This window comes from Larimichthys crocea, chromosome XVII, assembly GCF_000972845.2.
Source record: "Larimichthys crocea isolate SSNF chromosome XVII, L_crocea_2.0, whole genome shotgun sequence".
In the NCBI taxonomy this organism is placed as follows: domain Eukaryota; kingdom Metazoa; phylum Chordata; class Actinopteri; family Sciaenidae; genus Larimichthys; species Larimichthys crocea.
In genome coordinates this window covers 7,164,612-7,169,611 of record NC_040027.1, presented here as the reverse complement: position 1 = coordinate 7,169,611, position 5,000 = coordinate 7,164,612, and the positions used below count along the sequence as shown (strand labels likewise).

At 53.0% G+C, this 5,000-nt stretch overlaps 1 protein-coding gene and 1 long non-coding RNA gene across 6 annotated transcripts in view; one reads left to right on the top strand and one right to left on the bottom strand.

Moving 5' to 3' along the window:
- LOC113748016 (uncharacterized) overlaps positions 1-3,623 on the bottom strand; it is a 9,373-nt gene extending 5,750 nt beyond the window's left edge. The window contains exon 1 of the long non-coding RNA XR_003464056.1: positions 3,143-3,623. This is a non-coding gene — a long non-coding RNA (uncharacterized LOC113748016). The remainder of the gene's footprint in view (positions 1-3,142) is intronic.
- nfia (nuclear factor I/A) overlaps positions 1-5,000 on the top strand; it is a 168,292-nt gene that overhangs the window by 92,522 nt on the left and 70,770 nt on the right. The gene's annotated exons all lie outside the window — the stretch shown is intronic.

Genomic DNA, 5,000 nt, shown 5'->3' with positions numbered 1-5,000 from the left:
ACCACAGTGCCCTGAAGCAAGGCAGTCCTCCCCCCTCCCTCCCCCGTGTCCCCCTCCCTCCCTGGAGGACAAACAAACAGGACTCTGATGATAAGAGCATAGATTGTCCCGCTGACGGACGGCCGGGGTTTCCAAAGGATGACAGCAGGGGTCGACCGCTCGATGGCCACACACACACACACACACACACACACACACACACACAACACACACCCCCGGGCGCCTACCCCTCCGCCTCCCCTCCTCCCCCTCTATAACCGCTCTGCGGCTTTCCTGCAATTAAATTCAGCGCTGTCCATTAGAGATAGAGTGAGCTGGACTGCTGACTCAACACAGGTACGCAGCTCCCGCCGTAATGGCTCGCCCACAGCTCGAGGCCCGAGCAATTCATTTGGCCGGCCCCGTTTTACACATCCCTGGGTCACCGCAGGCTTTCAAGGGTGCAGAGAGAGGGGAGGAGGGGGGAGGAGAGGGGAGGAGGGGGGAGGAGGGAGGGAGGGGTGGGGCTAAGCTAATACCGTCGAAACGCTTATTCTGGGCGGACACTCGGCGAGGCTGTGTCCTCTAAAATGTACTGACGTGCTCTTTCTATAGGCTCGCTCGCCCACTCTCTCTTCCCTCCACTGCAGGGCTGGAACCTGTTCACTTCCTGTCTACTCATCCCGACCCGGACCGGACCGGGACCGGTACTTTCCAGAACACCTTCGTGTTTCAACAAGTTCTGAAACAGAAGATTGAATGTCTCTGATCAGACGTCTGTGGCCCGGGCTCGGTTGGTTCTGTTTGTTGAGGGTTCGGTTTCTGGTTGGTTCGGTATGTTTGGTTCGGTCCGTGGTTACAGCTTTGAACACGAGTTCACCGCTTTGCTCAAAGGGCACTGCAGCAGGAACAGAACAGTGACAGAACCAGACCGACCCCGCGAGCAGCTGTGAACGTTTGTTTTTGGTTTATGAAGCGTTTGATCAGATTCCTCCAATCACGTCACAGCGTTGAACACAGTCTGGACAATAAACCGGAGTGTCCTGCTCAGACCAGTGGACTCCACGAGGTGATTCACCTGGAATCAACAGGATCTGAAGCATTTCCATTGAATCTGCAGCTCCGTGCTCTCCCGTCATCCCTGCTGTAACTTCACACCTCCCTCCCCCCCTGCCTCCCCCCCTGCCTCCCCCGGGGTGGTTCAGGCCCGTATGCAAGACGCAGCAAGTACTATTTAGGAAGTGACAGCTAATAAACAATGAAGAATTTACGTGAGCGCTGCAGGACGGACCGACAGGAGGACGGATAGAGGGGAGGAGGAGAGGAGCTGCTGACTGGACGGTCTGATGAGGAGAGTTATATTCATCTGCAAACTCCGAGTCCATCGTCGCCGTCACACAGCTCCAACACTTTATTACAGACAGCGGGTCACGGACCGCAAACTGTTAAACCATCATCGAGCGAGAATCACGAGCTGGTCAATGAAAAATATTCCTAATGTCACTGCCTAGTCCAGCAGCAGTCAGCCCAGAACCAGAACCAGACCCAGCAGCAGCTGATCTCACTGCCTAGTCCAGCAGCAGTCAGTCCAGCTCGGCGTCTGTCTTTCAGCCTTTTATTTCACCAAGCTCTCACCAACCACTAAAAGTCAGTCCCACATTTACTCTTGTCCGGCGGCTTCTTGCTCGCTCACTCTCTCCTTTTCTCTTCTTAGCTTCCTCCGTCAGCGTCCTCTTCACTCTCTGCTCCTCTGCCATCATGTACAGCTAACAGACTGAGCTAACATGAGCTAACAGCAGCTGCTTCACTGTCTATCAGGCAGAAACATGTTTATAATAACCTGTGAAGAATCAGCCAATCAGAGAGCTTCACGTTGGAATTCAGCTTCCCATGGTGGCTGAGGCTCATGGGTAATGTAGTTCAGGATGACCTGAGTTCAGTTTTTTTTTTTGGGGGGGGTTCCCAAGCTGCCTCCTCTTCCTCATCTTCCTGCTCCTCCTCCTCTTCCTCCTCTTCCTCCTCCTTCATCCTCAGCGTCCTGCATTATGTGGCCTAGAACAAGGAGAGCTCCTTCACCCCCATCCTCACCCCCATCCTCACCCCCACAAACAAGAAATTAGAAAAAACAACAACAACATCATCTCATCGCCTCCTCCTCCTCCTCCTCCTCCTCCTCCTCCTCCTCATTAGCATGTCAATCGCTGCTCAGCCTCTCTGCTCCCTCCATTGCCCAGTGAGGAGGGGGTCACCTTCATCACAGAAGCAGGAGAGGATGGAGGGAACAAGGAAATAAGAGGGAGGATGACTGGAGGAGGGCTAGTGAGAGGAAGGAAGATGGACGTAGGAGTGAACTCAGAGTAAAGATGATGGAGGAACGTGAGATGGAGTGAGGAGAAAAATGAGTTTAGGCGTGAAGGAGAAATTAGGAAAGGAGAGAAGGAAGCAAGGAGTGAAGTGCAGAAGCAGAGGAGTGCAGCTGCCTCCTCATTCCCACACTCTGTCTTCCTCCAGGCTGGTTTGTTCTGGTCCAGACTTCATTCACTTTTCGCCTAATTAACATCTCATCTGCATAACTTGTTGCTGCCCCCCCCCTCCCCTCCCCTCTCTGAAACAATGGCGGACAGAGCGAGCCGAGCGTTAATCCAGCGAGCCTCTGTGCTGCAGATAAAAGCGATCTGTGCTGTCCAACCACTCGCCTTTCTCCTCGCCAATTAAAACTCCTCCCGGCGGCGGCGGCAGCATCGTCGGAGCTCTCAGACGCTCCCGGGGTCACGCCATCGTGTGTGTGAACGATGCTTCGCGCCGTGACCTCAGTTTCACTTTTTATTTTCCCGCTCTGAAGATGTTTACCTGCAGTTTGTGGAGCTTCCTCTAAAGATCCGGAAGGTTCTGGAGGATCTCCGAGGACTCGCAGGTCGTGTGAATCTGCAGAAAATAAGAGCGGGAAAAGCTCTTTGTTTTCCTCGCTCTAATCCTCCTGTTGATGTTTGAACGCGGCGGCGTGAACGTGTCGGTTCTGTTTCTGAGCTGGTGGAAGGTGAGCGGAGGGTCGGCAGAGGAGGAGGCGCTGAGGAGGAGGTGTTCCAGGATCTCCTGGAGATGTGAACCAGATGTTGGAGCACCGGGGTCTGGTTGGCGAGCTGTCACAACCTGCATACGGCACACACACACACACACACACACACACAGGCATGACCACATATCCCGACCAGCTTCAAGGTCAACGCCCCAGCTCCCTCCGCCCACACACACACACACACACACACACACACACACACACACACACACACTGGTGTGCAGCTCACAGCTGTCTGACACACACCTTTAATAAACGCTGCAGACGGGGAGTCCGGAAACATTTCTGCTCCTGATGAAACCAGCCGACCCGGTCTGAGCTGACCCGGTCTGAGCTGACCCGGTCTGAGCTGACCCGAGCAGCAGATAAAGCAACATTACACTGAACAACAGATAATCAACACGAGCTCCACTGACGAGTTAACAGATTATAATTTGTCTGTTTTTCAAACCGGGTGGTTTCTACGGTAACAGCCAAGCAGCAACCTCCGTGTCTGTGAAGTGAAGCTTCAAAACCTGCAGTTCCTCTAACGTCCACCTGAGTCTGGCTCCAGAAGTGAGTCAGTCTCCATAAGTCCCCATGTCCAAATGTCCAACTTCACAGCAGAAATAAACATGTTTACAGCCTGGTACAAAAAACAGTTTTGGTCTCTGTAGCTAATTTCCCCGTTCATGACAACTGTACTGAGGGTGAATTTATATACAACTCACCTGTTCACATTATATTAAGGCTTAAAGTTATGCAGGGTTAAGAGCGGGGACGCTTTGACTGACAGGTGGGTGTCTACTTATTTAAGTCATTCAGCCCGCCTCAGGCTGCTGTGTCCAATCAGCTGCTGTGTTGTGTTTAAGTGTCACTGTGAAGAATGTGTTGTTGAATCTGATTGGTGCTTTGCTAAGTAATCAGCCATGTTAGAAAGTGATCGAGCTAAACCCAGCAGAACCAGCAGAACCAGCAGAACCAGCAGAACCAGCAGAACCAGGACCTGAGACGTTGTGTAGAGTTGGCACTCGGTGTTTCCTCCTGCAGAAGCTCCAGGCTGCAGCTCTCTTTATGTTTTATGTATATTCAACGTTTCCTGACTCGCTGAAGCCTCTGCAGAGGCAGAGCAGCAGCTGGTTGTCGATGACAGATAAGATGCAGCGGCGCCACTGCACGCGCTCAGATCGTCCCGGCCTGTACGCCGAGTCCTGAACGTGGTTTAAACGTTAGAGGACGAAGAGCGAGCGGCTCCTCGTTTTTTATTCTCAACTCTTTCATTTTTTTCAAACTTTCTAACTCCCTCCCTCCTCCCTCCCTCTTCTCCTCTCCCCTCTGGGGTGATTCAGCATTCAGGGGAGAGAGGAGTTGTTGTGGCCGAGGGGGAGCAGGAGGAGGCGAGGGGGGAGTCCAGAAGAGAGAAAGTGATATTTCTATTTTGTGGGCTGGTCCTGCGCCGGGCTGAGCTGAAATGACAGGCTTAGAGGTGTATTATTACCCCTGTAGCCTCCTCCTCCTCCTCCTTCTTCTCCTCCCTCCATCCCTCCCTCTGCAGTGTGGGGGGAGGAGAGGGGAGGAGGGAGGAGGATAATTTGTGTGGCTGTAGCTGAGCTGCTCTCTCCTGACCTGAGGAATAACTCACAGCGGCGGCCTCAGTTTGTTTTCTGGTGCGTGAGGAGAAACTCCTCTTTTACTGCCTGGTTATTATCCTCCTCCTCCTCCTCCTCCTCCCTTCACCTCCTTTACTCCTCTCTTCTTGTGTTTTCTCTCCTCTCTTATTTGTTTCCCTTTTTATCATCTCCTGTCTTGTTTCCTTGTCTCCTCTCCTCCTCTCCTCTCCTCTTTCCTCCCCTCCTCTCCTCTCTCCTCCTCTCTCCTCTCCTCCTCTCCTCTCTCCTCCTCTCCTCTCCTCTTTCCTCCCCTCCTCTCCTCTCCTCTCTCCTCTCCTCCTCTCCTCTCCTCTTTT